At 35.5% G+C, this 8570-nt stretch overlaps 1 long non-coding RNA gene across 7 annotated transcripts in view; it reads right to left on the reverse strand.

Moving 5' to 3' along the window:
* Nucleotides 1-8570, reverse strand: part of LOC148223667 (uncharacterized) — a 38161-nt gene that overhangs the window by 23435 nt on the left and 6156 nt on the right. For 3 of the 7 annotated variants that reach the window (XR_015803915.1, XR_015803918.1, XR_015803912.1), the window contains exons 2-3: nucleotides 6127-6220; nucleotides 1179-4831 (exon numbers count right to left, since the gene is read on the reverse strand). This is a non-coding gene — a long non-coding RNA (uncharacterized LOC148223667). Of the gene's footprint in view, nucleotides 1-1178; nucleotides 4832-4935; nucleotides 4996-6126; nucleotides 6221-8570 lie in introns of all 7 variants that reach the window. The other 4 variants (XR_015803914.1, XR_015803916.1, XR_015803917.1 and 1 more) reach the window with 3 other exon arrangements.

The raw sequence follows: 8570 nt of genomic DNA on the forward strand, positions 1-8570 counted from the left end.
TGCTCTCAAAGGATGGTCCTTAAAAAACTCCCTGCTGGAAGCTATTGTGCATATTGCAAAAGGACCGTTGCTAAGTGCCAATTGAGCTGGTACTGTATACTTGCCATTTTAAAAGAAGATTTCATACCACTTGATTATGTTAAATAGAAATGTTTGAAATTTAAACTGAATTACATCAAAATGGCACAGTAGTTATATGTCTAAAGAGCTGCTGCTACTCACTCTCATAACTAATGTCAATGCCTTCTGGTAGACAGTTTTATGTGAAATCATGGTAGAGTATATTACAGGCGAAGTTTAGGGAGCCTTGATATAAAAAATGTCATAAATAAATACTACCTTAAAACCAGGCTTGTGTTTGTATTAACAAACAAGAACTCCTTTACAATGAAGTACTGTCCTTAGCCAAAAAGATAGACCATTTTTTAATGTCAGAACTTCATCTTCAGCCGTTAGGCAACTCTAAAGTGTCAGAATTTTTTCTGTGCAGATTATAGCCATTTGGGGAACTCAGTGAACTCTCTTAATGCAACCTAGATATATATTTAGTAGAAATAATGCAGAAATTACCTCAAGACCAGGTTTCAAAGAAAAAAAAAAGAAATAATAATATTAGCAATATATAGTCAACATTGGAGTCTGACTGGAATCAGAAATCCAAGATCATTAAATGATAGAGGAGAAGTGAATGCTAAAAAAACAGTATGAAACTAGATGAGCAGCTAGTCTGCATATACAAATCTGGTATTTTTATGATCAATAGTTACAGATAATACATGCAGAGAAGTGGTAATTATCTTTAAAAACTACTTCAGGATTTATGAATTTGAGAGAAATTTGTTAAGTAATTCTGAGGGAGGAAACAAGGAAAATTCAGTTGCACTTAAACAAATTTTACTCATTACAAAACATATGCTTTTAAGTTTCATTTTGAATTTTTGTTTTTGTTTATTTCTAAAAGAAATCAGGCAAACTAAATACCTTTTTTAAAATTATTATTACTTCAATGAATGTCAGAAAAATCAAAGAGGGAGAGATTGCCTGACGTTTTTTCAAGATCTTTACATTTTAGGTGTGGTCTGGAAATTTTAAAATGTTATTTTTCATAAAGGGAAAGAAGAGAAAAAAATATCATTCAAACAGTTCAGATAACATTCTAGGGATACAAAATATATTACCTGTGGTGGAGTATTATTTTAATTTACACTGTGATTAAATGCGCAGTTGCCTTTCCTCCCCAGTCAATCTGATTTTATCCTTGGAAGGCAGCTGATAATTTCAGTATCAAAAGAGCAGTGGCATCGTCATGCATTGTCACTCAGTTTCCTGTGATGTCACCAGAACAAGATAGTTAATATGTTGTGATGGAAATGATATCCTGTTTCCTCAGCAAAAAGTTCTCAGCTACCAGGCTGCATTCCATGATCTACTAAAAGTTGCAACACACACACTTAGATTGTTGTGCATTTTTTTTGCTTCCTAGAAGCTGGGCTGTACCTTTGACTTTTCTTTTTGTCTCCTGGGCTCAAGCCTGGTTTCCAGTGGTGGTGCCTGACCTACTTGTTTGTTCTATGACAAGACTGAGACCTCAGGCTGCCTATTTTGTTACAAGATTAAAATCTACTGTGCTTCGTGGAGCTGAAGATCAACTCCTTTTGGAACGGATTGTCATGGTATTCTTCATTTTGATTTATTATCTATAGACTCAATACCCTTAAGACTTCACTGTTAAGATCCCGTTGCAGTTCTAGCTTGAAATGCATTTTGAAAATTATCTTTTACTTGGCTTCTGTTAAAGCACAAAAATATGTACTTTGAGTTAAATGTTGCTTTTGACTGAGGTCTGGTGTAATCAGCTCACCCATGGGGTGAAGAAAGTAGTGTGGCTAAGTTCCTAAGTTCCAGCAGCCCAGGTTAGAATAATTCACTCCCCTAATGGGTTACTCTGCAGCCTTGTTTTGTAGCAGGGTCCTTCTTATTCAAGCTGTCAATGGAATGAACACACTGAAGCCCGTATGTGATCTCCTGCATGAACAAATGCCAAGTGAAGGTGCAAAGGGATCCTCTGAATTCTGATCTGGATGGAATGAAAGACACCTGGCACAGGAATGTTGACATTCCAGGATCAAAATATCTGGCTTCTTCTTTTGTTTGTTTGTGGTGGGGTTTTTTTGGGTTTTTTGTGGGGTTTTTTTTGTTTGTTTTTTTTTTTAATAGAAGTAATCTTACTATACCAGGAAAAAAAATCTAAATTTGCAGAATCTAAATTTTTATAGCTGTACTCGCTTTCTTTTAATTTATTAAGTATTCAAGAAATTATTACGATCTTCATATTCTTTGGATCATTGCAAGGCTGTTCTTTGTTTCTTGTTTTCTGTAGTTTACCTATTTTGTTAATTTCTATTTTCTATTCAAGTAAGTAAGCAAAAGTTTTCCTCTTTCTTTCAGTAGTTTAGGTCCTTAATCTGAAACTCCTTCAAAGGCTTTTATTCTCCAGTTTTCCTACCATTCTCTTTTGAATATTTGACCACTAGCTGATTATTTGTTTGTTTTATTTTAACATGAGCAAGAAAAAAAATATAGTTTCCTGCAGTTTTCACTCTCCTGTTGGTCTGAGTTAAAAAAGGAGTGATCATCATGGTTAAATTCATGTCAAGGAACAGTCAGCTACAGTATATATAGCAGTTATGTCACAAAAGAACTGCTATGCAATTATGACTGCAAAAAAAGCTCTTTTAGGGATGGGACTGTATATGCCCTTAAAGTAAATGACCTTAGCTAAGACAGTGTGAATGGTACTCGATCTTACCTTCTATTACCTCAACTTCCTTTCCACCTATATTAATGTTTACAGAGCAAATGGTGCATCTGTTATAGTAAAGAAGCAAATATAGTGCAAGTATGGACTGATGAATTACCGTATAAATCAATGAAAGAGTGTTGGAAACAGAGGAGTAGGTAGTACAAGTGATGTACCTTCTATTGCAACAATAATTTCTTCAATGAAATATTTTTAAATGTGTGGATCTAAAACTATAAAGGAAATCTTTTTTTTTTACATTTTGCTTTGAATTTTTATGGTGAATTTTATTGAAACATACTTTTTAAAATCAGTCATTTTAGTATTCATTTTTTTCAAATTATAATCTTTTACCACTTAATAATAGAGGAGCAGAAGCTTTTTAAGCACGTAACAACTGTGACAATTTGATGGAATTCATTTTATGTAATAATTTTATCAAATAATATATTTCTTTTAAAAATACCATTTATTAAAACATTATCCACAATTTAGGTAGAATGGTAAAGCAAATGTCATTTTTAAACACACGACCCACCTTCGCTGACAGCACAGCAGAATCACAACATATTATAGGAAGTGTTGGCATGCTTTGGAACACAGGATGACTCTCAATAGATTAATAAGCTTACAGATGAGTGCCCAGCATTTTTTAGCTAAATACTCTTTATTCACTTCTCCCTGTGCATCTCCTTTGGTTTTAATGATTTTTCATGGGTTTTACTCAAGACAGGATATGATTCTCAGCACCTGAGTCATGACGACACACTTGTGTGGCATAGATTAAAGCATTCATAGACTCAGAAAAAGCAAATTTTTCTCTCTTTGAATATCTTCAGGACTGATGTTCCAGGGAAAGCGTAGTTCTAGAGACAGGGTCTGACATATGCCAACATAAAAGCAAACTCAGCATGGATACTTTTAGGAAAGTTCAAGGCAAATAATCAGAGGCACTCCTTCAACAATCATAGATCTTCAGATGAAGGATGGAATTAAAATTCCTTAAATTCAAGTTCTTCTGTGGGTAAGCAAAACATGCAAAACATACTGAAATACATTGAACTAGTGAGTATAAATAGCAGCAGGGACTGAACACAAACTAAAATGTCTAGATAATTCCAGAAATGGAAACTGTAATTCTTGGTGACAGAGACAGAAATATTTCTTCCCACACTTAAGCTCTTCTCACAAGACTCCCAAGAAGTCTTTCTTCCAAGATACTTGGACTGTCTTGGTAAAGCATCAGGCTTGTAATACTTCCTTTTCTGAAGTTTTTTTAAATCCCTGTAAAGTTTTAATTTTTTTTCTAAGAATTGTTTACCTGGAAGATGAGTTGCATCCTCTATTCCCAAAAGTCTAGAAAATTCAGCAGTTCAGACTGTAGACTCAGCTAACCAGACAAGCATCTGCACCTGCGGGCAGTCCAGCTACCTCTTAGGAAGAACATATGTCCTGAAAGAGACTGGCTGAGCAGGGATGTATGACATCACAGTAGGAGGCAGGAATCTGATTTCATTTAGTCAGTGAAAGAATAGAGCATTATGTGCACAAAGCATAGACTGAAAGCAAGGATACCTGATGTATGAATGAGCAGGGGGGGGGAAATACCCCACCAATGTAGATTCAGAGGGACAATCAAGGAAGGTGGGGACAACTGTCTGGCCAGGAGGAGGGTTCAAAGGAATGAAAGGAAAGGACTGAGAAGGACAGAGAGCATTCCCTTCCTTTCAGAAGCACCATGGTAGCAAGTAAACTACCATCAGCCTCCAGTTTTAGAGATTTCAGTATTACCTTACCTTTATTTGTAAGATGTTTATCAATGGGAGAATTCATAAAAGGCCACTTTCATTTCTTCAGGGAATATTGTAAACACAAAAAGTCTCCCACTTCGGATGAAAATCAGTCCTCCGAACCAACTTGCTGAGTATCTGCTTGGATTAGTACATCTGCCACAAGTCCATTTCTTGCCAGGATGAGATTAGGCCTTTTTATATATAAGCACTGACTTGTTGGAAGGCACTGGAAAAGAATCTTATTAAACATTAATGAATTTACAATGAAGAAATTCTGCAGTTTACTTAATCACAAAGGAAGAGACATAAACAATTATAAAATATTGCACATTTTTAACTAACCTTAACAGTAATAGGGCCAGGCTTTCAGGAGCCAAATTCCTTCTTCAGTTAAAAACTTGTCTTCCATTTAAAGAAAAAAAAAGTGTTTGATTCAGTTTTCTAGTTTATTTTGCAAAGTTTGTATCAGGTTTTTGCATTCAATGTCTCAGCTGAGCAGCATGAACACCCTCGCATGAGCATGAACACTAACAGGTTACCTTGAAGAATTCCAATATTTTTAATATTTGAGATGAATTCCTATAATTTTTTTTTTTGGCTCTAAAAAATCTGTTCCATAATGATGTTATCACTATTCCATACACTTCTGACCAATTTTCCTGCAAGAATTTTGTTGTGGATGCCCTTAATATTTGACAAGTGTTCCATAAAATGCTTCTGTCTCTTTAGAATTTACCATGTTTTTTCCTTCCTTAACTGCAGAAAGAATACAATTATTTTAGTGGTCTGTATGAATATTCATAAGTGACAAGTACTCTGAGTTCTAAAATATCGGATCGGGAGGTTTTACAATTATTAGATCAGGTTTTCTCAGTCGTACCCTGGGATTAAAATGTCTTTATTTCAGTGCAGTAACAGAGGAGGAACACAAGATTACAATAGATTTAACAAAAAAGGAGATAACTTTGCATTATTTTTCATTCTTCTTTCAGTCTCCACCACGAGGATGGAGTCATGCTGTGACATTCTTCTCTGGGTATTGGAACATGAGAATGATATACTCGACTTTGAATGTCTCAAGTTTTGTAACATATAATAGCTGAGTTTTACTTCTTTCACCCCAGTATTTTGCATTTTGATAGGCAAGTGCCACTTCACCGCTGAGGCCCTTCTGCTGACCTTTAACACAGCGGGTAGCTTCAGCAGTGCAATTATCACTATGGGTTGTGGTGTCCTGGAGGAAGTCAGCATGTGCACATGTATAAACTGGGATATCAAGGTTGTAAAAAGCAGAAGAGCACATACCAGGCAAAAGAAGTCATTTGATCATGACAACCCAGTCAAGCCTAAGTCAGAGTGATGGTTATGTCAGAAATTCTTGCTTAGCCTCGTTCATGCATTTGACTGAAAACGTCAGAGGCTACGAATAGTGTGACCCCATTTTACTTTCTCTTAAACTACTACAATTTCCAGCTCAGAAATTCTGCCTACTGGTTGAATAACAGGAAATCAACATACAGGAATGTGATTTACCTGCTTGATGCATAGTTATTAAGTTTGATCCTGGTTTCCAGTTTCACCACCAAAACTGGTTCTTACACAGGTCATTGTTTCCAAATGTGGGTGCCTAAAGCATAAATAAATATCAGGGTGTTCATCCTTATTTTATAGAACTACCTTGTATGAGAAAACCCCTAGGATTTTACCTTCAATAACAAGAGAACACCAATAATACAAGTCTCAGTGAGTTATTACTATACCATGTTCAGCAAAGAGCAATGTGTACTAATATAAGTAGAAGTAACATACAGCCCACACACAAAAGGTTAAGCAAAACAGACATACATGTCTCAGGTACTGTAGTTTTTGCTATTGCACTTCTAGTTATCATTACTGGTGCTGAGGAACTACTCTCAAAATTTGCTTGAACTGAAAATGCTTTTTATGACAGAAGCATATGGTACTTTTGCCTTTGTAAATATAATTCAAAAAGCTTGTGGGCATCTTCTTATTTTTAATTAGTAACACCCTTTAGAAGCACACTTTATATGCCATCTTTGCTTTTGCTTTCCTTATCTTCACTATTTCTCTTTTCTTCACTTGGTGTCTGCTGTTGTCACAGTTTGCCTTCCCAAGTTACAGCCCCCCCTCCATCTTCTTCCTCTTATGTCTCCAAACAAAAGAAAACAGAGCTCTGATCACTGTTTTTTCTTCCCAGGACAAGTTCATGTTACTTCAACATACTGCAGGAGGACAGTTTATGCTGATTTGGCTGCTTAAATATTATTTTTCATAGTTTCTTTGTTTATTTTTCCAAATGTGCTAAGAGACCTCCCAATGAGATCCCTTCTTCCCTCTTCACAATTTTCCCCTTAAGAATCTGAATGTTGCTAATATCTCCTGAGTAAAATCCAGCCACTGTGTCCACATCAAGTCAAACTGAATTTACTCTATGCTCTGCAGCTGTTTCATCCTCTCCTTATTACAGCACAAGATTCTGTTTGTTTTATTTATTTATCATTTCTAAGTACCAGGCTTTCTGGCAAAATGTTGCCAGCTGGAAGTTACATGGAAAATGTTTAGTACAGCTTTAACACATGCTCCAGAGTATGTGTACACTCATTTCATTCTTGGTAAATCAGCATTTAGGGAATATGGGGAAATAGGCTGTGAAATGCCATCAGCTTGTCCTGAGCTATGGTGCTATTTAATAAAATCTCTAGCAAATTCAAGCGGCAGAAACTCTTCCGAGTCATTAGTGCATGCATTTTCTCCTCCCTGAGCTATCAATATCAAAAGCATCTTAAGAAACTATGTCAATGAAAAATGAAGGAAAATAAATATAAAAAAATTAATAGGTATTTCTGATGAATAACTATCATCCCTGACTGTGCTAAATCACATTACTAATCTCTTTATTTTGGTCATTTATTAGCACTTACTCCCCTCAGTTAAATAAGAATGACATGTTATAAATAATGTTTATGCCTCTAGGAGTTTATGTAGAGTATCTTCTGTTTTTCTATAGCCTTTGCCTCATTTGGAATTAACTAGTCAAGTTCTCTGTTGACAAGGTCTAAAATATAGAAATAAGGAATAAACTATCAGTATCTGTATAGAGATGCTCCGTTTTTCAGGTATGGGGAGTTACTTCATGGGGAGTCTCACAGATGCCCACCCTCATCTTTGCTTGGGGTAACAGGAGCTCCAGTTTCAAGGTCAGCTGCCATGTCCCCATGTCAGTTCAACAGAGATCTTCCAAGCAAATTACACAAGCCCATTAAGAGTAGACTCATCTTCCTAGACTAATAAGCCCTTACATTTAGGTTGAATTCTCACCTGTGAATCACAAAAAAACCCCAGGCTTTGGTACTGACCTTAATTTTGAATACCTTTTACAGGAGAATCTACATTTTATGCATCCATCATTAAGACTTGGAAACAAACAGGAGAAAAGTATAAAATGCTGGTGAATATCAAGATCTTTTCACTACTAATTTCCACTTGATTTTTCTGCATTTTCTGGACTGCTATGTTAAATGTACTGATCTTTGATAATGATGAACTATGACATAGTTCTACTTCTTCTTCAGTAGGAAGAGTCATTTCCATTGCATTTCTCAGTAATAATACTGTCCACCAGGATCCATTTGAACAAGAACACAGCTGATTATTTGTGATAGTTTGGATCCTCATTGCATATACAAATATAAATAAAAACATACATTATTCATCTATGTATTGGCGATTAAAGCCCACTACAGTTCAAATCTGTGAGTCCAAATAAGAAAAAGAATTACAAAAAATGTAATATATTCACTTCTGGAGCTATCTCAATATATGTCTGATGCAACACTTCAACTGAGTTTATTTTTACAATTCATATTTTTCTTCTTCCCTCTCTCTGGTTTTCCTCAACATTGACTCCAATGATTTAAGGAGGATTACAGAAGAATACAATATGGAACCAAAGAACT

The sequence above is a fragment of the Sturnus vulgaris genome, chromosome 5 (genome assembly GCF_052056855.1).
Source record: "Sturnus vulgaris isolate bStuVul1 chromosome 5, bStuVul1.hap1, whole genome shotgun sequence".
Taxonomy (NCBI): domain Eukaryota; kingdom Metazoa; phylum Chordata; class Aves; order Passeriformes; family Sturnidae; genus Sturnus; species Sturnus vulgaris.